At 50.1% G+C, this 25,860-nt stretch overlaps 2 long non-coding RNA genes across 4 annotated transcripts in view; both read right to left on the bottom strand.

Moving 5' to 3' along the window:
* Nucleotides 1-306: 306 nt before the first annotated feature.
* LOC144785498 (uncharacterized) overlaps nt 307-25,860 on the bottom strand; it is a 307,055-nt gene continuing 281,501 nt past the window's right edge. For 2 of the 3 annotated variants that reach the window (XR_013601929.1, XR_013601931.1), the window contains exon 3: nt 307-895. This is a non-coding gene — a long non-coding RNA (uncharacterized LOC144785498). Of the gene's footprint in view, nt 896-2,052; nt 2,119-2,520; nt 2,666-25,860 lie in introns of those variants that run through there. The other variant, XR_013601930.1, reaches the window with a different exon arrangement.
* LOC144785497 (uncharacterized) lies at nt 8,593-15,701 on the bottom strand. Its single transcript, XR_013601928.1, has 3 exons — nt 15,619-15,701; nt 9,204-9,352; nt 8,593-8,801 (listed from the first exon to the last, which is right to left on the bottom strand). It is a non-coding gene; the product is annotated as an uncharacterized LOC144785497 (long non-coding RNA).

The raw sequence follows: 25,860 nt of genomic DNA, 5'->3' as shown, positions 1-25,860 counted from the left end.
ATGCAGCCTAAACCACCAAATAGACTAAAAATGCCAAAATTGCATTGTATTTTTCATTTAAAATTATACATATCTATTCAACATTTCTGTGGCATAGAAACATGTACTCTATACTTGTTTTAACATAGCCTTTATTTTCAAGGAAAAGGGCAAGGTAATAGCAGGCAGTTAGCCCAGAGGATGCATATAGGATCACAACAGACTGGCACCGTGCCTTTAAGACCGCCAAGACCTCCATGCTCCCATAATAGCTCACAGGTGACAGTTGGATCAGTTCTGCCCCCCCCCCCCCCCCCCCGGGTCCTACTGAGAGGATCCTGGAGCATTGAGCTCATCAGTTACTGACTTTGTCATTAATTGATACTCTAAAGTTGAATTTTTTTGGCATCAATTGACATCTTTTAGTACAAACGGTACTACTTACACCTTTTTTTTATGACTTTCCTGATATTTTTTAAGCCAGATATGCCAGTCCTGTTTAACAAGTTTCCTTCATGTTTGAAGAAAATGACTAGATCTGACCCACACACTGCATTGTGTTTTTGCCATCCTCACACAAACCAGACAAATGTCACTACTGCCAGCAGGTTTCCAGAAGGACTCTTTGGGACAGGGAAAGGATACAACTACATGCAACAAACACAATGAAAAACAACATTCCCAGGCAGTGTGGAACATAGGCAATGTAAGACAAGGAGTTCACGAAAAGGTTATATTAAAAAAGCTTTAGATTTTAATGATTACGACAATTGTTAAAAACAAAATCAATAATTTTCAATGGTACAATGGAGAATCATTATATGTTGAACAATTAAAAAAAACGAATGATGGTAGCTTCGACGCGTGTTTCGACACAGGCGTGTCTTCATCAGGAAATACCATCTTGTTAAAAAGTCTAAAATTAAGTAAAACCACAGTTAGAACTCAGTTTATACTGTACATTGCTCAATAGATAATCATACATATATTTGTGTGTGGATACAAAGTGCTGCTCACATAATTTTACTTTATTCAAAAATATAGTACAACATTCCTATCAGTGAAAAATATATACACCACCTATACTTACATATAGATACAATCATAACAAATAAAGCAGTGAATGTAATTATGAGAGCATATACATATGAATATGTCCTATTAACTATAGCAGTCAATTCTCAAATATGTCGGTTTCACAAATTGATAAGCAACATGATTAGCAGAAGTGAAAAATAGTGAAGAAAAAGAAAGAACAGAAAAAAAGAAAGAAGAAAAGGGAAGAGAGAAGAAATTGTCTGACATGACTGTAGGCAACTATCGTTTAAATAGTACAAATAGGGGTGGGGTCGCACACTACTCACACACCAGCGAGATCGCCCCTAAGGACTGTGGTAAGTGTCTCTGCTATCTTCGCCATACCTGGACACGTGTTTCGGGGTATTTACACCTCATCAGCAGGAATTAGGCCGTGTTCTGGGGTTGCCGGTGGCTGCCAAATATTGTCAGGTTTAGTACCACTCAGGAGCGAAGGTGCGGGGTCCCAGGCTCGTCAGCCAACTGCTCGAGGGAGCTTTAACATCAGGCATGGCGAAGATAGCAGAGACACTTACCACAGTCCTTAGGGGCGATCCCGCTGGTGTGTGAGTAGTGTGCGACCCCACCCCCATTTGTAATGTTAAAGCTCCCTCGATCAGTTGGCTGACGAGCCTGGGACCCCGCACCTGCGTGCCTGAGTGGTACTAAACCTGGCAATATTTGGCAGCCACCGGCAACCCCAGAACATGGCCTAATCCCTGCTGATGAGGGGTAAATACCCTGAAACACGTGTCCAGGGATGGCGAAGATAGCAGAGAATCGAAAGAAGATGCATCGCGGAACACGAACGAATCAAAAGAAGATGCATCAAGGAACACGAACTACACTTACCACAGTCCTTAGGGGCGATCCCGCTGGTGTGTGAGTGGTGTGCGACCCCACCCCCAAATGATAGTTTAAATAGATTGCATGATGGCCTACAAAGTGGGCTTACTGAACCCCTATTTGAGAAGAAAACATGAAAATGAAACCTACTTATTAAAATCCAAGTGGATACGGTCAGCCGTGCTTAATAGAGATGTTGGCAATGGATATAATCAGCTGGAAAAGACAAAAGTTGCTAGTTTAACAATAATAGGGGCTGCTTGCCAGATCTCTTTTTAAAAAAACAAAAGCAGCGAAAAGTCTACCTCAGTGGTGGCCAGACATGTCTGGAAGTGAACTGTCCCGATTTTAAAAAGAGACAAGAAAAAAATATATATGGTACAGACAATTAAAGAATTGAGGCAGGAACTTGCCGGGTAATTCAATGCACTCTAGGTTGTGGGAATGAATTGCCTGAATTACAAAGTATCTAGTCCAGCGCCAGAATAACAATAGATAAATAAGCCTTTGTATCGTTATGGGTTTCCTCCCCAACCAGGGGGGCTTGAGGGTGCAAACCAATTTGGCAAACCTAAGATAGTGTCAAAGGACTTGCGGCTACAAACAAAAATAGCAAACCTGGAAAGTAGATTTCTCGTTTCAAACAGTATTTTGCAGACGACGCATGAAGGGTGGACAGGCAGCTGGAGCCAGCGTTTAAGAAGATTCTGCGCACGTGGTGCTGTCTACGGCTTGCTCTGGTGTTTGACAAAGTACTGGGGCGTCTACTAAATGGAGACGGAACAAGCATTTACAATGCAATGGTTTCGCCTTTGGAAAAGTTAAGAGTTATTGGCATTGTATATGCCAAAATTTGTATTTATGTTTTTGTTTCGAAAACAGATAAGTAAATGGCATTGTCATTTACATTGCCATTACCTTTTTTTGCAGTCACTTGGCACTCTCTAGCACTCCCTAGTACTCTTTATGCACTCTGCATTTCATATGCACTCCCTGTGCACTCTGCACTCCCTATGCAGCACTCTGTATGCACTCTGTACTCTATATGCACCCTGCACGCTCCACTTCCTATGCACTCCCTATGCACTCTGCACTTTTTATGCAGCACTCTGTATGCACTGTGCACTTTGTATGCACTCCACACTTCCTATGCACTCTGCACTCCCTATGCACTCTGCACTTATCATGCACTCCCTATGCACTCCCTATGCACTCTGCACTCCCTATGCAGCACTTTGCATAGAGAGTGCAGAGTGCCTAAAGAGTGCAGAGCGCACTCCCTATGCACTCTGCACTGTCTATGCACTCTGCACTCCCTATGCACTCCCTATGCACTCTGCACTCCCTATGCACTCTGCACTCCCTATGCACTCTGTATGCATTCTGCATTACCTATGCACTGTGCACTGTCTATGCACTGTGCACTCTGCACTTCTTATGCACTCTGCACTTCTTATGCACTCTGCACTCCCTATGCACTCTCTGCATTCCTTATGCACTCTGCACTTCCTATGCACTCTGCACTCTCTATACACTCTGCACTCCCTATGTACTCTCTCTGCACTTTGCACTGTCTATGCACTCCCTATGCACTCTGCATTACCTATGCACTCTCTATGCACTTTGCACTCCTTATGCACTCTGCACTCTCTCTGCACTCTTTATACATTCTGCACTTTTTATGCACTCTCTCTCTGCACTCTCTATGCACTCTGCACTCCTTATGCACTCTGCACTGTGTATGCACTCCCTATGCACTCTGCATTCCCTATGCACTCTGCACTTTGTATACATTCCCTATGCACTTTGTATGCACTCTTTATGCACTCTCTCTGGACTCTGCATTCCCTATGTACTCTGCACTGCCTATGCACTTTGCACCCTCTATGCACTCTGCACGCACTCTGCACGCACTCTGCACTCTATGCACTCTGCACTCCCCCTGCTCTATGCACTCCCTACTCTGCACTCCCTTTGTTAAAGTTTGAGCTTTTGATAAATGGTGTTTTGTATCTTCATTGAATTATGTGTAAAACGTTGATGTGTTTTACTTTACACAGAAATCTGGAGTGCATTTATAATGCAATTATTTGCAGAGAGAGGGAAGGGATGAAAGAGGCCAGGAGTAAGAAAGCTCAAAAGGAAGCGAGTGCAGGATAGAGAGGGAGGGCAGGAGGGAAGGAATAGACGCAGGAGAGAGGGAGGGCATAAAGGAGTGTGAGGGCATGAGGGAAGGTAGGAAAGTGTGAGAAAGGCAGAAAGGAGAGGGCGGCAGGTAAGAGAGGGAGGGCGGAAAGGAGAAGGAGGGCTAGAGGAGGAGAGAGAGGGAGAGTGGGCAGGAGAGGGTAAAGAAAGCACACGGGCAACAGAGGGTGGGCAGAAGAGGGTAGGGAGAGCACGTGGACAACGGAGGGTGGGCAGGAGATGGAGGGGAGAGCACATGGACAACGAAGGGTGGGCAGGAGAGGGTAAAGAAAGCACACTGGCAACAGGGTGGGCAGAAGAGGGCAGGGAGAGCACAAGGACAACGGAGGGTGGGCAGGGGAGGGTAAAGAAAGCACACTGGCAACAGAGGGTAAGGAGAGCACATGGACAACGGAGGGTGGGCAGGAGATGGAGGGGAGAGCACATGGACAACGAAGGGTGGGCAGGAGAGGGTAAAGAAAGCACACTGGCAACAGGGTGGGCAGAAGAGGGCAGGGAGAGCACAAGGACAACGGAGGGTGGGCAGGGGAGGGTAAAGAAAGCACACTGGCAACAGAGGGTGGGCAGGAGAGGGTAAGGAGAGCACATCGACAACGAAGGGTGGGCAGGAGAGGGTGAGGAGAGCACATGGAAAATGAAGAGTGGGCAGGAGAGGGTAAAGAAAGCACACTGGCAACAGGGTGGGCAGAAGAGGGCAGGGAGAGCACAAGGACAACGGGGGGTGGGCAGGGGAGGGTAAAGAAAGCACACTGGCAACAGATGGTGGGCAGGAGAGGGTAAGGAGAGCACATGGACAACGAAGGGTGGGCAGGAGAGGGTAAAGAAAGCACACTGGCAACAGAGGGTTGGCATGAGAGGGTAGGGAGAGCACATGGACAACGGAGGGTGGGCAGGAGAGGGTAAAGAAAGCACACGGGCAACAGAGGGTTGGCATGAGAGGGCGGGGAGAGCACACGGAAAATGGAGGGTGGGCAGGAGAGGGTAGGGAGAGCACAGGTCAACAGAGGGTGGGCAGGAGAGGGTATGGAGAGCACATGGACAATGGAGGCAACAGGGTGGGCAGAAGAGGGCAGGGAGAGCACAAGGACAACGGAGGGTGGGCAGGGGAGGGTAAAGAAAGCACACTGGCAACAGAGGGTGGGCAGGAGAGGGTAAGGAGAGCACATCGACAACGAAGGGTGGGCAGGAGAGGGTGAGGAGAGCACATGGAAAATGAAGAGTGGGCAGGAGAGGGTAAAGAAAGCACACTGGCAACAGGGTGGGCAGAAGAGGGCAGGGAGAGCACAAGGACAACGGGGGGTGGGCAGGGGAGGGTAAAGAAAGCACACTGGCAACAGAGGGTGGGCAGGAGAGGGTAAGGAGAGCACATGGACAACGAAGGGTGGGCAGGAGAGGGTAAAGAAAGCACACTGGCAACAGAGGGTTGGCATGAGAGGGTAGGGAGAGCACATGGACAACGGAGGGTGGGCAGGAGAGGGTAAAGAAAGCACACGGGCAACAGAGGGTTGGCATGAGAGGGCGGGGAGAGCACACGGAAAATGGAGGGTGGGCAGGAGAGGGTAGGGAGAGCACAGGTCAACAGAGGGTGGGCAGGAGAGGGTATGGAGAGCACATGGACAATGGAGGGTGGGCAGGAGAGGGTAAAGAAAGCACACGGGCAATAGAGGGTGGTCAGGAGAGAGTGGGGAGAGCACACGGACATCGGAGGGTGGGCAGGAGAGGGTAAAAAAAGCACACGTCAACAGAGGGTGGGCAGGAGAGGGTGGGGAGAGCACACGGACATCGGAGGGTGGGCAGGAGAGGGTAAAGAAAGCACACGGGCAATAGAGGGTGGGCAGGAGAGGGTGGGGAGAGCACACGGACATCGGAGGGTGGGCAGGAGAGGGTAAAGAAAGCACACGGGCAATAGAGGGTGGGCAGAGCACACGTCAACAAAGGGTAGGCAGGAGAGGGTATGGAGAGCACATGGACAATGGAGGGTGGGCAGGAGAGGGTAGGGAGAGCACACTGACAACGAAGGATGGGTAGGAGATGCTGGGTCAAGCAAAATGACAAAGGATGAAAGGCAGGAACAGAATGAGTGAGAAACACAGAGGGGGAGAAGTACACAAGGGAGCCAGCTGGAGGAAACACGCACTCTCATAAAGTGGTGCTTAAATTAAAAGAAAAAAGTACCACCTGAAATAGTGAGCCGTGGATGGACAGCAGTGCGTCCATAACGCTAAAGAAGAAAAAAAAAAAAGAAATAAAGTAGAGGGAGGAAAACCTACCGAAGCTAAGAATTCCAAGCAAGCAAAGGAGAGTGACAATGAACCGAAGTAGAAATGGGCGGGCGCTAAGTCCACTGTAAAGTACCAAAACGTCTGGCAACAGACAGAGGTGAGACATAATAAAAATAAAATGATGTACACAGTGGGCTTTGGATCCAGTCAGAGGAGTATTGGTCACTCACCTCCTGGTACAGGACAGCGAGGGGGGGGGAGGGCGGGAACGGGGCACAGGACAGCGAGGGGGGAGGGCGGGAACGGGGCACAGGACAGCGAGGGGGGGAGGGCGGGAACGGGGCACAGGACAGCGAGGGGGGGGGGGGCGGGAACAGCACACGGTGTTCAATTATTCTCCTGGCGATGTGATTACTGCCAAAAGAGTCCACTTCAACATAAGAAATTCAAGGCATAGTGCATTTAATCAAAAGTTTGCTAATCCTCCTAATAGCACCATGCCCTGCTCCCAATTAGATAAAAGCCATACAGAAGAAACCATTTAAACCTTTGCGTTTTCAGTGGCAATGTAAACCGAGTGCATTCCAGATGATTTCTTGTTAACTGCAGTCAAATAGTAAGCCTAAACTTGCTCTAAATAGTATGGCAACCACGTGCTTGGGCGATACAAGTCTGAATGCAACCCCCTGGGCACCAAAAACAAACAAGCAACGGAGAGTGAAAGGGGAGGGGGGGCGGAACGGACAGCGGGAGGGGGCGGGAACAGGGCACAGGACAGCGAGGGGGGGGAGGGCGGGAACGGGGCACAGGACAGCGAGGGGGGGGGGGGGAGGGCCACGTCAACCGTGCTGAAGGCCAACGTTCACAACCAGAAAAACACACCCTAGTAAAACCATAGGTTGAAAACCAGTCCGGTCTCAGAGTCCATTTCCGTTTAATGAGGTATGAAAGGAACCCGGTCCTCTCCAGATGTTTTCCGGCAGTACATCAATAACAACCTGGCCAGGGGAGGATGTAAAGCAACACAAAAAAAACCCATGACAAGGGAAGCACAAACCACGTCACAGGAACATTTGACCCGGCTTTGGTGACGAAAGAAACGATTATTTTCTAAACTGGTTACAAAGCGGACACGCTCACACCTTCCTGTGCCTAAAACACATATTTAAGGAGGCTAGCAGCCCTTTTAGCAAGTTTAAATCACTTTGCAACAGTGATGGGCAGAATTGTGGGAGACAGCACAGAAAACATCACAACCTCAGTGCCCACAATTATACATAATCCTACAAGTAACCGGTGCTGACCGTCAAGAAATGTGGTGAGACGACTCGAGCTGGCATAGGGAGTCCAACTTGTGAGGAGTTCTGCTCTGGACACCGTCTGCGGCCGCTCGGAGAACACAGGCGTCCGGGGGCCCTGGCTGGCGAAACCGAAACTGTAGCCGCGGGCGGTGGTGAGCGCTGCTGCCGTGACGCAAGTCACGCAAGGTGGAGGAAAGTAGCGGTTCGGGCCGGTGGGCTCCCCCTATGGTGCCGAAGAAACGCATGCAATTCAGGGCAGATGCTGGTCCCGGCTGAGGAGGCTGCGGCTCGGTGTGTGGGCGCAGAGAGACTCGCATGGAGCCGGTGGGAACCCTGAGCGCGACTACACAGTAAGCGGTAAGGTCGTGTGTGCAACAAGGAGTCCGTAGGCCCCCCATCAAGTTTTTGAACTGCCGGTTGCGTGGGGCATCGGACGCGGCAGGAGTGAGAGCGGTCAGGGTGTCGGGAGCGGCAGGGGTGAGGAGACTTCTGGCGCGTACACCCGTGAACAGCAGGGCTGAGGGCTGCCAAATATTGTCAGGTTTAGTACCACTCAGGAGCGAAGGTGCGGGGTCCCAGGCTCGTCAGCCAACTGCTCGAGGGAGCTTTAACATCAGGCATGGCGAAGATAGCAGAGACACTTACCACAGTCCTTAGGGGCGATCCCGCTGGTGTGTGAGTAGTGTGCGACCCCACCCCCATTTGTAATGTTAAAGCTCCCTCGATCAGTTGGCTGACGAGCCTGGGACCCCGCACCTGCGTGCCTGAGTGGTACTAAACCTGGCAATATTTGGCAGCCACCGGCAACCCCAGAACATGGCCTAATCCCTGCTGATGAGGGGTAAATACCCTGAAACACGTGTCCAGGGATGGCGAAGATAGCAGAGAATCGAAAGAAGATGCATCGCGGAACACGAACGTATCAAAAGAAGATGCATCGAGGAACACAAACTACACTTACCACAGTCCTTAGGGGCGATCCCGCTGGTGTGTGAGTAGTGTGCGACCCCACCCCCAAATGATAGTTTAAATAGATTGCATGATGGCCTACAAAGTGGGCTTACTGAACCCCTATTTGAGAAGAAAACATGAAAATGAAACCTACTTATTAAAATCCAAGTGGATACGGTCAGCCGTGCTTAATAGAGATGTTGGCAATGGATATAATCAGCTGGAAAAGACAAAAGTTGCTAGTTTAACAATAATAGGGGCTGCTTGCCAGATCTCTTTTTAAAAAAACAAAAGCAGCGAAAAGTCTACCTCAGTGGTGGCCAGACATGTCTGGAAGTGAACTGTCCCGATTTTAAAAAGAGACAAGAAAAAAATATATATGGTACAGACAATTAAAGAATTGAGGCAGGAACTTGCCGGGTAATTCAATGCACTCTAGGTTGTGGGAATGAATTGCCTGAATTACAAAGTATCTAGTCCAGCGCCAGAATAACAATAGATAAATAAGCCTTTGTATCGTTATGGGTTTCCTCCCCAACCAGGGGGGCTTGAGGGTGCAAACCAATTTGGCAAACCTAAGATAGTGTCAAAGGACTTGCGGCTACAAACAAAAATAGCAAACCTGGAAAGTAGATTTCTCGTTTCAAACAGTATTTTGCAGACGACGCATGAAGGGTGGACAGGCAGCTGGAGCCAGCGTTTAAGAAGATTCTGCGCACGTGGTGCTGTCTACGGCTTGCTCTGGTGTTTGACAAAGTACTGGGGCGTCTACTAAATGGAGACGGAACAAGCATTTACAATGCAATGGTTTCGCCTTTGGAAAAGTTAAGAGTTATTGGCATTGTATATGCCAAAATTTGTATTTATGTTTTTGTTTCGAAAACAGATAAGTAAATGGCATTGTCATTAACATTGCCATTACCTTTTTTGCAGTCACTTGGCACTCTCTAGCACTCCCTAGTACTCTTTATGCACTCTGCATTTCATATGCACTCCCTGTGCACTCTGCACTCCCTATGCAGCACTCTGTATGCACTCTGTACTCTATATGCACCCTGCACGCTCCACTTCCTATGCACTCCCTATGCACTCTGCACTTTTTATGCAGCACTCTGTATGCACTGTGCACTTTGTATGCACTCCACACTTCCTATGCACTCTGCACTCCCTATGCACTCTGCACTTATCATGCACTCCCTATGCACTCCCTATGCACTCTCTATGCAGCACTTTGCATAGAGAGTGCAGAGTGCCTAAAGAGTGCAGAGCGCACTCCCTATGCACTCTGCACTGTCTATGCACTCTGCACTCCCTATGCACTCCCTATGCACTCTGCACTCCCTATGCACTCTGCACTCCCTATGCACTCTGTATGCATTCTGCATTACCTATGCACTGTGCACTCTGCACTTCTTATGCACTCTGCACTTCTTATGCACTCTGCACTCCCTATGCACTCTCTGCATTCCTTATGCACTCTGCACTTCCTATGCACTCTGCACTCTCTATACACTCTGCACTCCCTATGTACTCTCTCTCTGCACTTTGCACTGTCTATGCACTCCCTATGCACTCTGCATTACCTATGCACTCTCTATGCACTTTGCACTCCTTATGCACTCTGCACTCTCTCTGCACTCTTTATACATTCTGCACTTTTTATGCACTCTCTCTCTGCACTCTCTATGCACTCTGCACTCCTTATGCACTCTGCACTGTGTATGCACTCCCTATGCACTCTGCATTCCCTATGCACTCTGCACTTTGTATACATTCCCTATGCACTTTGTATGCACTCTTTATGCACTCTCTCTGGACTCTGCATTCCCTATGTACTCTGCACTGACTATGCACTTTGCACCCTCTATGCACTCTGCACGCACTCTGCACGCACTCTGCACTCTATGCACTCTGCACTCCCCCTGCTCTATGCACTCCCTACTCTGCACTCCCTTTGTTAAAGTTTGAGCTTTTGATAAATGGTGTTTTGTATCTTCATTGAATTATGTGTAAAACGTTGATGTGTTTTACTTTACACAGAAATCTGGAGTGCATTTATAATGCAATTATTTGCAGAGAGAGGGAAGGGATGAAAGAGGCCAGGAGTAAGAAAGCTCAAAAGGAAGCGAGTGCAGGATAGAGAGGGAGGGCAGGAGGGAAGGAATAGACGCAGGAGAGAGGGAGGGCATAAAGGAGTGTGAGGGCATGAGGGAAGGTAGGAAAGTGTGAGAAAGGCAGAAAGGAGAGGGCGGCAGGTAAGAGAGGGAGGGCGGAAAGGAGAAGGAGGGCTAGAGGAGGAGAGAGAGGGAGAGTGGGCAGGAGAGGGTAAAGAAAGCACACGGGCAACAGAGGGTGGGCAGAAGAGGGTAGGGAGAGCACGTGGACAACGGAGGGTGGGCAGGAGATGGAGGGGAGAGCACATGGACAACGAAGGGTGGGCAGGAGAGGGTAAAGAAAGCACACTGGCAACAGGGTGGGCAGAAGAGGGCAGGGAGAGCACAAGGACAACGGAGGGTGGGCAGGGGAGGGTAAAGAAAGCACACTGGCAACAGAGGGTAAGGAGAGCACATGGACAACGGAGGGTGGGCAGGAGATGGAGGGGAGAGCACATGGACAACGAAGGGTGGGCAGGAGAGGGTAAAGAAAGCACACTGGCAACAGGGTGGGCAGAAGAGGGCAGGGAGAGCACAAGGACAACGGAGGGTGGGCAGGGGAGGGTAAAGAAAGCACACTGGCAACAGAGGGTGGGCAGGAGAGGGTAAGGAGAGCACATCGACAACGAAGGGTGGGCAGGAGAGGGTGAGGAGAGCACATGGAAAATGAAGAGTGGGCAGGAGAGGGTAAAGAAAGCACACTGGCAACAGGGTGGGCAGAAGAGGGCAGGGAGAGCACAAGGACAACGGGGGGTGGGCAGGGGAGGGTAAAGAAAGCACACTGGCAACAGAGGGTGGGCAGGAGAGGGTAAGGAGAGCACATGGACAACGAAGGGTGGGCAGGAGAGGGTAAAGAAAGCACACTGGCAACAGAGGGTTGGCATGAGAGGGTAGGGAGAGCACATGGACAACGGAGGGTGGGCAGGAGAGGGTAAAGAAAGCACACGGGCAACAGAGGGTTGGCATGAGAGGGCGGGGAGAGCACACGGAAAATGGAGGGTGGGCAGGAGAGGGTAGGGAGAGCACAGGTCAACAGAGGGTGGGCAGGAGAGGGTATGGAGAGCACATGGACAATGGAGGCAACAGGGTGGGCAGAAGAGGGCAGGGAGAGCACAAGGACAACGGAGGGTGGGCAGGGGAGGGTAAAGAAAGCACACTGGCAACAGAGGGTGGGCAGGAGAGGGTAAGGAGAGCACATCGACAACGAAGGGTGGGCAGGAGAGGGTGAGGAGAGCACATGGAAAATGAAGAGTGGGCAGGAGAGGGTAAAGAAAACACACTGGCAACAGGGTGGGCAGAAGAGGGCAGGGAGAGCACAAGGACAACGGGGGGTGGGCAGGGGAGGGTAAAGAAAGCACACTGGCAACAGAGGGTGGGCAGGAGAGGGTAAGGAGAGCACATGGACAACGAAGGGTGGGCAGGAGAGGGTAAAGAAAGCACACTGGCAACAGAGGGTTGGCATGAGAGGGTAGGGAGAGCACATGGACAACGGAGGGTGGGCAGGAGAGGGTAAAGAAAGCACACGGGCAACAGAGGGTTGGCATGAGAGGGCGGGGAGAGCACACGGAAAATGGAGGGTGGGCAGGAGAGGGTAGGGAGAGCACAGGTCAACAGAGGGTGGGCAGGAGAGGGTATGGAGAGCACATGGACAATGGAGGGTGGGCAGGAGAGGGTAAAGAAAGCACACGGGCAATAGAGGGTGGTCAGGAGAGAGTGGGGAGAGCACACGGACATCGGAGGGTGGGCAGGAGAGGGTAAAAAAAGCACACGTCAATAGAGGGTGGGCAGGAGAGGGTGGGGAGAGCACACGGACATCGGAGGGTGGGCAGGAGAGGGTAAAGAAAGCACACGGGCAATAGAGGGTGGGCAGGAGAGGGTGGGGAGAGCACACGGACATCGGAGGGTGGGCAGGAGAGGGTAAAGAAAGCACACGGGCAATAGAGGGTGGGCAGAGCACACGTCAACAAAGGGTAGGCAGGAGAGGGTATGGAGAGCACATGGACAATGGAGGGTGGGCAGGAGAGGGTAGGGAGAGCACACTGACAACGAAGGATGGGTAGGAGATGCTGGGTCAAGCAAAATGACAAAGGATGAAAGGCAGGAACAGAATGAGTGAGAAACACAGAGGGGGAGAAGTACACAAGGGAGCCAGCTGGAGGAAACACGCACTCTCATAAAGTGGTGCTTAAATTAAAAGAAAAAAGTACCACCTGAAATAGTGAGCCGTGGATGGACAGCAGTGCGTCCATAACGCTAAAGAAGAAAAAAAAAAAAGAAATAAAGTAGAGGGAGGAAAACCTACCGAAGCTAAGAATTCCAAGCAAGCAAAGGAGAGTGACAATGAACCGAAGTAGAAATGGGCGGGCGCTAAGTCCACTGTAAAGTACCAAAACGTCTGGCAACAGACAGAGGTGAGACATAATAAAAATAAAATGATGTACACAGTGGGCTTTGGATCCAGTCAGAGGAGTATTGGTCACTCACCTCCTGGTACAGGACAGCGAGGGGGGGGGAGGGCGGGAATGGGGCACAGGACAGCGAGGGGGGAGGGCGGGAACGGGGCACAGGACAGCGAGGGGGGGAGGGCGGGAACGGGGCACAGGACAGCGAGGGGGGGGGGCGGGAACAGCACACGGTGTTCAATTATTCTCCTGGCGATGTGATTACTGCCAAAAGAGTCCACTTCAACATAAGAAATTCAAGGCATAGTGCATTTAATCAAAAGTTTGCTAATCCTCCTAATAGCACCATGCTCTGCTCCCAATTAGATAAAAGCCATACAGAAGAAACCATTTAAACCTTTGCGTTTTCAGTGGCAATGTAAACCGAGTGCATTCCAGATGATTTCTTGTTAACTGCAGTCAAATAGTAAGCCTAAACTTGCTCTAAATAGTATGGCAACCACGTGCTTGGGCGATACAAGTCTGAATGCAACCCCCTGGGCACCAAAAACAAACAAGCAACGGAGAGTGAAAGGGGAGGGGGGGCGGAACGGACAGCGGGAGGGGGCGGGAACGGGGCACAGGACAGCGAGGGGGGGGAGGGCGGGAACGGGGCACAGGACAGCGAGGGGGGGGGGAGGGCCACGTCAACCGTGCTGAAGGCCAACGTTCACAACCAGAAAAACACACCCTAGTAAAACCATAGGTTGAAAACCAGTCCGGTCTCAGAGTCCATTTCCGTTTAATGAGGTATGAAAGGAACCCGGTCCTCTCCAGATGTTTTCCGGCAGTACATCAATAACAACCTGGCCAGGGGAGGATGTAAAGCAACACACAAAAAACCCATGACAAGGGAAGCACAAACCACGTCACAGGAACATTTGACCCGGCTTTGGTGACGAAAGAAACGATTATTTTCTAAACTGGTTACAAAGCGGACACGCTCACACCTTCCTGTGCCTAAAACCCATATTTAAGGAGGCTAGCAGCCCTTTTAGCAAGTTTAAATCACTTTGCAACAGTGATGGGCAGAATTGTGGGAGACAGCACAGAAAACATCACAACCTCAGTGCCCACAATTATACATAATCCTACAAGTAACTGGTGCTGACCGTCAAGAAATGTGGTGAGACGACTCGAGCTGGCATAGGGAGTCCAACTTGTGAGGAGTTCTGCTCTGGACACCGTCTGCGGCCGCTCGGAGAACACAGGCGTCCGGGGGCCCTGGCTGGCGAAACCGAAACTGTAGCCGCGGGCGGTGGTGAGCGCTGCTGCCGTGACGCAAGTCACGCAAGGTGGAGGAAAGTAGCGGTTCGGGCCGGTGGGCTCCCCCTATGGTGCCGAAGAAACGCATGCAATTCAGGGCAGATGCTGGTCCCGGCTGAGGAGGCTGCGGCTCGGTGTGTGGGCGCAGAGAGACTCGCATGGAGCCGGTGGGAACCCTGAGCGCGACTACACAGTAAGCGGTAAGGTCGTGTGTGCAACAAGGAGTCCGTAGGCCCCCCATCAAGTTTTTGAACTGCCGGTTGCGTGGGGCATCGGACGCGGCAGGAGTGAGAGCGGTCAGGGTGTCGGGAGCGGCAGGGGTGAGGAGACTTCTGGCGCGTACACCCGTGAACAGCAGGGCTGAGCGGCGCTTACCGGAGTGCGGCACAAGCAGTGCTGGGGGGGCCGCTCTCTTATCCCGGGACCGCCTATGGGCATTGAGATGCGCTGCAGGGCTGAGCGGCGCTTACCGGAGTGCGGCACAAGCAGTGCTGGGGGGGCCGCTCTCTTATCCCGGGACCGCCTATGGGCATTGAGATGCGCTGCAGGGCTGAGCGGCGCTTACCGGAGTGCGGCACAAGCAGTGCTGGGGGGGCCGCTCTCTTATCCCGGGACCGCCTATGGGCATTGAGATGCGCTGCCGTTTTTGAATCTCCTCGAGAAGAGGCGTGATTGCGGCGGTATTCAGAGGAGCGTCTTTCCGGGTCCGATTTCGTTTGTCAATATACACTTTACAGACAGAGAAAGACAGGCTCACGGAGAGCGGGAGGGGGACGGCGGGAGGAGGGACACAGAGTAAGGCAGGACAGCAGCAAGCACGGCCCGGCCAGACCAGATTCGGGGGCGTTCCCGGCTTTTGGCTGACGTATCATGACGTAGCCAAAAGCCAAAGATTCTCGGGAACGCCCCCGAATCTGGTCCGGCATTGACGGACAGGCCCCTCGTCCAATGGCTATGCTCCATTTATGGAGCCAGCCAATGAATGACGAGGGCCGACCCAAACCCACACTACAGTTCTCATTAGATTTCTCCTGCGCAAAAGCTGCTTGCGCAGCTTTTTGCAGTCGAAACCTAAAAAGGAGAGTTAGGAACGCTTTGCTGGTGATTAACACTAAACACGAAAATCAGATGCAACCATGAAGCTCTCTGCTTCAAACCCGGTGAGTCAGAAGTTTACCTGATAATTAGGGCACTGCCACCGCATATGACTGTGTTCTTATTTTAATGGTAGTCCTGTTAAAACTGACAAGTTTATCACAGTGAATGGCTTGATAATAGCCATAAAATGGGGTTGCTGGTAATGTCAAGGTTCTGCAAAAAAGAAAGCAAACAGAACGCAGAGTGACTGTAAGGCAGGCGGCTGTGGTGAAAAGCCGGCTGATAGGCAGTGCGTTTAAAAAATAGTAATTACCTGCGAGGTAATGGATGCCTCCTAGTTATCTAGCACCGCGCAGCTGGTGTGGGGCCGTAAAATTTAAGTGGCTGATAGTGCCGTAGTTCTGTGAGGATGAAAAGTACAGAACACAGTTAACTACAAGCAGGCAGCTGATGTAAAAAACCGTCGTGGGACTGGGAGCGTTACGCTGTGGGGTGATTACCTGGGGCATGGAATGCCTCCTGATGATCTCGCACTTCGTGATGATATGGCGAAGCTGCAGTCTACTCGATAAACAAGCATTGGCATAGCCAATAGGTCTCGCCTTTGGGACCTTATAAGTATTTAGTAAAGCAGCACAATATCCTTGGTGCAACAATATCAACTGTTGCATGGGTAAACACTTATAAGATCCCAAAGGCGAGACCTATTGGCTATGAAATGCTGGTTTTTCCTTGCTGTCGCCTGGTGCACTAGCTCACGCTCTCATGTACAGTGGCACCACGAGGATGACTTTCATCTTTTAGCCCTCGCCTAAGCAGCCCCATCTCCCATCCCAAGTAGAACATTTTGCTTCCGTCCGGGGGCTGGGTCCATGGGATGGATGATGTAAACATCACTGAACTTTTCTCGTACCCGTTGTGTGTGTGTGTGTGTTTAGAGAGCCAGGGGGGTGAGGGCTGCAGTGTCAGTTGACTGTCCCAGACAAACAGAGCAGCCTTTAAAATGGTTCTACTTTATTCTTACCAATCGAGATACTGCAAGAAGATGCAATAGCCTATTCTAAAGCGGTGTTTGTCATCTGGTTCTGCTGCACCTCTTAGTTTGATTTACTTTAGTACCTGCAGCACGGCAATATAATATACATTCCACTTTCTATACAACGAGTGGCATGCAGGCTCCGTGCTTCTCTCTTATGGTTCTCCGAGCGGGTTCTTTTTTGTGTTTTTTAGAACAACATAGCCGCTAATAAGTTTTTCAAGCAGCATCTGTCATTTTTTAGCACTACTTATACTGTATTTGCACGTTCAAGCCACCCTGCCAATGTGACTTAAACACGCATTTGCAATGCAATAGGTCTTGCATTAGACAGAACAACAGAAGTGAGTGGAAGGCAGAATGTCGAGAGGAGGAGAGAAAATAGAGAAATATGAGGTGTTAGTGGGAGAAGAAGGGAGGGGACAGCAAGGCAGAAAGAAGGAAAAATGGAGCACGAGGAGGCTGGAGAGAAATTGTAAAAGGGAATGAAAAGACATAAAAATAACAAGCTGCAAGTTTCCAAACATTAGAAAGAACACAAAGCAACCAGTCACATTTTGTTTAACAGTGGTAGTTGCGCTGGACAATTTTTTAACTGCGTGTACTTGAAGGTTTGCGCTTCTAAATTGGCTTGACCTAAAAAGAGGAGGAGGATGTAAAAACGCGGAGAGAGAAGAAGAAGTGGAAGTAAATGAGGAATAGGTGGAGAAGGGGAAGCAAAGAGACATGATGAAGTGATATGCAGAAAGATGGAGCAATACAAGTGATAGTGGAGAAAGCAGGGCAGCGAGATGAAGGGGAGAAGGGAGATTAGTCCAGAGATTATTGTTAAACTGTGACATGGAGGCAAAAGCAGTTAATAAAAAGAGAGCGCATTACAGGCCACAAACAGCTTTAAATTACTCTGCGTATTGCTAGGCACGAGCAGGCAGGAGAGGTGTGTGGGGAACGAGAAGGGGTGGCGGGGTGTGAGGGAGAGGGCAGGGGAAGGAGCGGGGGAGACAGGAAGGGAAATGTATTGGTACGGAGGAGGGGGAGAATGGGGGAGGAGAAGAAAAGGCCGAGAAGAGAGAAGTGGGGAGAGAGGGTCAGAAAATGAAGGTGCACAGCAGGGAGCTGAGAGGACGGGGGTGGGTGGGCAGCGGAGAGAAGGCAAGTGTGTTTCCGAGTGACCCCAAACGCGACGCGTCACTTCGGGTTAGTTGCCAAGACACCGAAACCACTTTTGTGTGTATGGTGACAAATACTGAAAGGCTGTGGATGAACAACAGGCGAGGAGGCTGCACTGCCCACTCCTACCACCTCCGCAGCAAATATATCTCCTGTGTCCATCCATGTCACGGAAGGGGCTGGCCGCGCTCCAGCCATGAAATTACTGTCAGGGGCACAAAAGAAACAAGTATTTCCTAATTCTGAATAGGAACAACAAACAGGCGCCCGCTGTGTTTACGGGGGTTGGTGACAGGGGAGAGGCAGATGTGTAACACATCGCTGCTTCAGAGAAGGCACGCCAGCGGCCAGTGGGAGCTAATGAGCTAACGAGACAGCCCGTGATTGTGGTCTTTATGTAATCCAGCCAGCTAGGGTGAACATTTGTACCGTCAGGGCCTGCAGCGAGCGGCAGGGGAGTGCCTACAATTAAAGGCGGGTTTATTCGGAGCAAGCAGCAATTTTTCGAGGCAGGATAAACAAATACAGATAACTAGGCAGAACGCAAAAATGGAATCGAGTAGCAATGGAAACCGAAATGAAAGACCAAGGCTGGAAAAATAGCTGTATGATTGCGACGGATCACAAGGAAACTCAGCAGCAAGGTCTGTTGCTAGCCACGGCATACTGATCCCACAGCGAAGAAATACACTTAAGCTCAGAGGAGGAGCACAGGGGCAAAGAATACACAAGGTTCTAGCAATCTGGAAACTACCAGGAGAACAAGGAAGCAAAAGACACAAAACAGGAAAGCCTCGAACACTAGTGCACACGGGAGAGAAGAGTACACAAGGCAACAAGTAGAAACACGAGAGACGGCCTGCGGCCGTCAAAGTGAAAGTACGGCCGGCGGAGGAGAAATGCGACAAGGCGGGCAGGGGAGGGGGCGGAGCGGGGAGAGCGGCATGAGGGTGTGAAGCAGCAGGGGCCTGAGACGAGGCCGCCTTGCCTTTGATGTGGTAATGCGAGGCAAGCGGCTGGTGGCATTGTGCACGCGCTTTCACGTGCACTGGAAGAAATCGCCTGGGAATCGCCTGATCTCGGTAAGCTCTGTTTAAGCCGCAATAGATCGAGCTCCCGCTCTCAATGCGCATGCGCATTGAGATAGGTCGCTCGACCTAAAAAACGGAAGACCAGGGGGTCTGGCCGATTTATATATACTACCAAGAAATTGGTTAGAAATATATAAATTTCTTTATTCGGTTTTTCACAAGGAAAACCATAAAAGGAGCAATCAGTAGTACAATTTATATGATATGCAAAAATACAAGTTATATAATAATTTCCAAAGAGATTCATACAGGAGCAGTATACGATGAAAATAAACAGAAATATTAAAATGGTAAGATTTCATCATTGTTACATTTGCAGAGAGCTGTTTTACAGATTTTTTCTATGATTCATAATGCTTTTTAGAAAATTAAGAGCTGCATAACAAACATCTTCGGATTCTAACATTTGCAATCGAAGGAATGCTGGTCGACATTGTCTAAGGCCCCAACGCCTAAATATGGGGAGTAACCAACTTTTTCTGTGTGGATGATAAAATTAACAGAATATGATCACATGTATATTAGTCTGAGTAGATTTCCCATCGCAGGGACATGGGGGCAAACTTAGATCCCAGCCTTTATTCAGAGGGAAAGCAACCAATCTAAAGAAGGTATCTAGTCTGAGTCTGGTCATCAGCATTCTCTCGTATGTTTTAATCTGCAAGGTTAGATACGGTTGAATGCCGTATGTTGTCTGCACCAGATTCGCATGGATGACTGATGGTTTTGATGCCTCAGATGTCAGTCTCATTATTTCTAAGTGATGAAGGGCTAGTTGCTTCAGGCCCTTCTTCGACATGCCAACTATAGACTCTGGTTGCAGATAATAGTTCTCAAGGCCGAGGTCTTTAAAAAAGTTTCTGATATAACAGAGCCACTTTACCTTTGAGGACTGATCAAGCGACATTGTGTCAGCCACAATTGACTGAGTTAGCGCATTTTTATCAGATGACCAAATGCGCCGCCACAACATCAATGGTTGAATTTTGAGTAAGTCCTCTAAATAGGGAATTCCCAATTCCATGTGGGAGGCATAGGTTGACGTGCCTCTTGGTGTGGCTAAAAGAAATCTTAAAAAGGTATTTTCTATTACCTGGAGGGCTCTGATGTCCGTATGACCCCACACTCCCGCTCCGTAAAGAGGGATGGCCTGGCACTTGGCGTTATAGATTTTCAATAACTCCACTGGGGCCCTCCTCCCCAGCCTCTGTGAGAAACTCTTTAAGGCCGCTATCGATCTTTTAAACAGATGGCATCTTGTCTCCACTGCTGGTTTCCATGTCAACCTATCATCTATCATGATCCCGAGGTATGGATACTGGGCGGTGATCTCAAGTTTTTGGTTATCGAGATATATCTTTTTTACGCCTTTTTTCACGCCCCCTGAGATCATGACAAACGTTTTTTTTACGTTGACTTTTAGGTCCAAACGACTCATAAAGGTTGTATATCTATTCAGGGAGCTCTGGAGTTCGCGCGGGGTTCGCTCCAGAATGACGGCATCGTCCGCGTAGAGCAGAGCTGGAATCAGGTGCTGCTTTACACGTGGGAGGTCCTGGGCCCCCCTCAACATACCCTCCTCCAAACCGTTGGTATAGAGTGAGAAGAGGAAGGGGGCCAGGACGCAACCCTGCCTGACTCCACGCTCCACTCCAAAAGATGCCGTCAACTCGCCGTTCCTCCCAAAGCGAACTCTTGCCGAGGCTCCTGAATAGAGCTCTCTCAGGAAGTCTAATAGAGGGGGATCCACGTCCATTTGACTTAGAACTGTCCACAGTTTTGAATGCGAAACGCAATCAAATGCAGCGGACATTTCCACATAGACCATGTACACCATATTCTTCTTTTCCTGCATATATTTACCCATTATCAGGCTAAGATTGAGGGCCTGCTCTACCGTCCCAAAGCCTTCTCGAAAACCAAACTGAAGGTCGGAAATAATGCCTCTTTCCTCACCCCACTGCTGAAGTCTCTCTAGGATGACTCTCCCCACCACTTTACCAAGCGAGTCCAGCAATGAGATGGGGCGATAGCATTTCACATCCTGGCGGTCCCCTTTCTTAAAAATGGGGACCATAATTGACCTAGTCCAAGAGTCTAGCACTCCCTCGCTAGCCGCAGCCGAGCACACTCTTGTAAGAATGGGCGCCCATAGGTCCAAGTTAAATTTGAAGAGGTCCACTGGGACGCCATCAGGGCCAGGAGCTTTCCCAGTCTTACTTTTTTCCAGGGCCACTAATATATCAGAAATGTCAAAGGACAATAGAATTGGGTATTGTACCTTTGTGAGGAGATTCATTGACCCATCTGTGCTCACATCGGCTTTAAAAATATTTGTGAAGTGGGCCACCTAAGTGTCCTCGTCTATGGCCACCTCTATCCTACCTAGGGGAGTTATTGTCTGTGAAATAGGGGGATTTACTAACCGTTCGCCAAAAGGCCTCGCTGTTTTTTGAAAGAGCACTCTTGTGTAGATCTTCCCAGAGCTTCTCTTTCAATTCTTGGGCTCTTAGCTTGCGTTCTCGAGTATATAATTGTCTAAGAAGTTGAATCTGGCCCACGTCTCTCGGTTTATTATGTAAGGCAGATTTTAATTCGGATAGGGCTCTGGTGCAATTGTGGTTAAACCACCCTTTCTCACTGGAGTGCTTGATTGTTAGTTTAGCCGTAAGCAATCCCTTGGTTATCTCTAGGATTTCTATAAAATTATTTAGAACCTCTTTGTGGGTTGCCGAAAGGTCTAAGCATTTAATTATGTTTGGATACGCCCGGTCCACCAATTTTTTTGTGATTTCGTTAGGATTAATTTTTTCCCATTTTATTGAGTAGCCGTTCTTTTTTGCCAATTCTAACCTGTTTTGGGCGAGGGTGTTGGCTATTTCGGTGTTTTGGGGTTTATGCTCAATGAGGTGGAGGTCCAATTTCAGCGCAGAGTGGTCGCTCAGTGGGTTGGGAATAACCTGAAAGGCATTGGCTATTGGGAGCAGTCCCGGAGACAGGAAAATATAATCGACTGTCGTTTGGTGGCCTCTACCCACATAGGTCGGGTGGAAGAGGTTTTTTTCCAGATTTGGGCAGTTAGCAATTACCAGATCCAAGTCGGAGAGCAAGTTGTTCATTGTGTTTCCCGATTTGTTGTGGACAAAATGGGCTAGTGGAGCCTCATGTTCATCCACAAACCCACAGCATTGGGGGTTTGCCATAGGGCATGGGTGGAGGTTGAAATCCCCTCCCCATAGAAGGTGAATCGTTCCGGGGTGGTCCTTCCACTGATAGAGACATCTTAGTCTCTCCTGAATGTCGCCGACAAGGATCAGGAATTTTTCTTCCTCTAAGTTATTGTAAAAATTTACTAGGAGGATGGTGTCCTTGTTTGCGAGAGACAGGGAGAGAATCTGGCAATTAGGGTCAGTAAAGATATTAGACACTTTTAGATGGTTAAGTGTATTTGCAATATACGTTATTAACCCTCCTTTGGGCCTACCTATTATACTGCGGGTGGCTGGGGAAAAATAAGTTTTGTAGCCCAGGAGATGGAGTTCTATTGTAGACCAAGTCTCTTGAAGGCAAATTATTTCCCCTTGTTCTAGGAAATTCAGAGCCGTCCCATCCTCGATCTTTGGGCGTAGACCCGCCACGTTCCAAAAAAGGAGGGGTATGGGTAATGCATCAATTTTTAAGGTTACTGACTCTGGAGTCGGCAGAATATTTTTTATTATGAGGGGGGAGTGTAGTAAATTGGGATTAATGTGATCAACGTCCATTGATGGTCAATCAACCATTTCTAGTGCGCTGAATGTATTGGCCAGCGGGATATTATGTCAAGGGTCCCACCGGGGCGGTTCTCTGTGGGCCGTCCTCTGCTGTTGTGGTCCCCATTCTTCCCAATTTCCTCCCTGATAGCGTGGTCTTGCTAGATGCCAAGGATTCTCGTATTCGCGATGGCGGGGGACCCCATATTGTCTGGTATCGTAGAATGCGACCTGACGAGGGAGTGGTTCAACCCAGGGGAAGGCAGAATCCTCAAAGAAATTGTTATTATTAGGTTGTCTTGCGGGGTTAAAAAAAGAAAGTGGTTTAATGCCAATACCCAAGTTTACATTTGTTTGATCCCAGGAACAGATATAATCTGCTACCCGGGGATCTTCAAAGGTAATAACAATACAGTCCCCTGGGAACAATTTTCTACCTTTGCCCACCCATGGAGTCCTACGTACTGAGGAAATCCTTCCATGCCAATTTGGTGGCATGGTACGATTTGTCTGTAACCAATGTTGTACCTTGTTTTTCATGGACCAAGGAGGTTCCACGTTATGGGGCGCTAACTCAGGGACACCGGTCATGACCGCTACGTACGGTGAAGCCTCTGGTGGCAGATCTACAGGGATTCTGTCCTCTCCGGGACCTCTCGGAACATTTCTTTAAGTTGGTTGGGGAAAAAGATTGGGTGCCGGAGTTTTAGGTGCTACTTTGTTCTTTGCCGCTGGCTGCGACAAGGATGTTGTTAGTGGCAAGGCGTTTCCCTGTGTCAGTGTAGTTACTACATTGTTGGTTGGATTTGGTGTACTCGTGGTGGACGTTGCTAGGGATGTTGGAGTGGGGGTCGGTACTGTGGGTGTTATGACCTGTGGTGCATTCTTTTGAGGAATGACAGGTTTTGAAATGGCACCTAAAGGTTTCGGAGGGGGGTGCTTGATGGGGTTAGTTCCCCCTCTTTTCTGGGGGACAACCGATTGATTATGGTTGGCTCACTGGTTAGAGGCGGCAGACCCGTAAGCAGAGGACGGCCCGGGACCAGGGTTCGATTCCCGACGCGGCAGGGTTGTGGACCAGGGTCAGCGGGCTCGATAATTCTCGCCTCGGTGCCTACTCCAGTCAGGGACCACACTCGGCAACTCTGGGCATTAGCTTGCCTCATCTTCACAACAGCCCCCCAAACCGCCGGGAATGCTTGGTCGCACCTTAGAGATACCCATTAGGGACCATCTCTCAGGGTGAGCCAGGACGGGTTCCCCAGCGGTCGAAGCGCGGAGATACTCCTCCGGGAGTTGATTCTAGCGCTATATAAACCCACAATTAAATTAAATTAAATTAAAATTGTGTGAGAGATTAATAAGCTTGGACATCTGACTCTCTAACTTTGCTAGCTTTTGTTCTACTGGTTGTAAGAATAACTTAAGGAGATCAGCGATCTTATTTAAAAGGGGTGAATTATCGCAGTCTGTCGATCCCTTATCAGTAGATACAAGAATTGGTGAGTCTATAATCACAGGGGTGGAGAATTCCTGGTCGTCCTGATGTATTAAAGCAGTAGCAATATGTTGGTCTAATCTTGGGAGAGGGGGCTGTGGAGTGCTAGGGGGGTGTTCCGTCGTGGTTATTGTATGGGTTTTCTGGTCGTTCTTTCTTTTGCTTATTGCACCTTCCCTCCTTCCCCTAGCTTAAATTCTCTCCAGGGATGACATTTGTATGGGGGATTGAGGAAGTAACTCGGGAGTTTTTTCTAAATCAGAGCTCAGTAGTGAGACAGCGAGCTCAGATACTGACAAGTCTACGTTGTTGGGCAAACTACATCTCCCCTCACCAAGCACCCTCGATCCTTCTTTGTTGCTACCCGGGGCCGGAGCAGGAGTTCTAGCTTCTGCCAGGTTGCCCAGGGAGGATCTTTTAGCAAATTCTAGATCTAGAGAAACCCTTTTCTCTATCAATGAGATGCTTTGGTCGATGAAAGTGTTGGCTTTAGTAATAAAATCGTCCATTGGACCTAACAGTTTACCCACACTCCCTGGGGCCATAGTCTTCTTTCCTCTGGTCACCACCATGTTAAATAAGAGGGAACAAACTGGAAAAGGACGTTAAAATTACAAGTTAATTAGTAAGTTTAAAAGATAGTTTTAAATGGTTTAAAAAGGGGGTGGCCCAGTCGAGTCTCTCCAGTCCTCGAACGGCCTCAAACGGCCCGCCCTTTGCCCGGGCTTCGCCCCGGACTGCGTCCCACGCGCGTCCCGCGTGCGCGGATGGGAGAGGATTAATATAGCGAGGAAGAGGAGGAGGAGTCCGGGAAGAGGGCACAGGTGCGCGTGATGTTGCTAGCGCTAAGCACTGTGGGCCTCGCAGTCCCGGACTCTACACTCCCGCGGCGGTTGTCTCAAAGCACCCCAGGAGTCACAGGCTGACACAGTGACATCGGCGAAGGGTCTTCCAGGTAGAGAAGAGCGGCGATCCAGGTAGGGTCAAGTTCTCGACTGCGAGCGGCTCCCGCCGAGCGGGGGCCGCGAGTCGTTCAAATAGGCAACCAGGTCAGGTGATCAGCTGGGAGGAGTCCGGGAAGAGGGCACAGGTGCGCGTGATGTTGCTGGCGCTAAGCACTGTGGGCCTCGCAGTCCCGGGCTCTACACTCCCGCGGCGGTTGTCTCAAAGCACCCCAGGAGTCACAGGCAGACACAGTGACATCGGCGAAGGGTCTTCCAGGTAGAGAAGAGCGGCGATCCAGGTAGGGTCAAGTTCTCGACTGCGAGCGGCTCCCGCGGAGCGGGGGCCGCGAGTCGTTCAAATAGGCAACCAGGTCAGGTGATCAGCTGGGAGGAGTCCGGGAAGAGGGCACAGGTGCGCGTGATGTTGCTAGCGCTAAGCACTGTGGGCCTCGCAGTCCCAGACTCTACACTCCCGCGGCGGTTGTCTCAAAGCACCCCAGGAGTCACAGGCAGACACAGTGACATCGGCGAAGGGTCTTCCAGGTAGAGAAGAGCGGCGATCCAGGTAGGGTCAAGTTCTCGACTGCGAGCGGCTCCCGCGGAGCGGGGGCCGCGAGTCGTTCAAATAGGCAACCAGGTCAGGTGATCAGCTGGGAGGAGTCCGGGAAGAGGGCACAGGTGCGCGTGATGTTGCTAGCGCTAAGCACTGTGGGCCTCGCAGTCCCGGACTCTACACTCCCGCGGCGGTTGTCTCAAAGCACCCCAGGAGTCACAGGCAGACACAGTGACATCGGCGAAGGGTCTTCCAGGTAGAGAAGAGCGGCGATCCA

Source organism: Lissotriton helveticus, chromosome 10, assembly GCF_964261635.1.
Source record: "Lissotriton helveticus chromosome 10, aLisHel1.1, whole genome shotgun sequence".
Taxonomy (NCBI): domain Eukaryota; kingdom Metazoa; phylum Chordata; class Amphibia; order Caudata; family Salamandridae; genus Lissotriton; species Lissotriton helveticus.
Note: the sequence above shows the minus strand (reverse complement) of the source record. Positions and strands in the feature narration are given on the sequence as shown.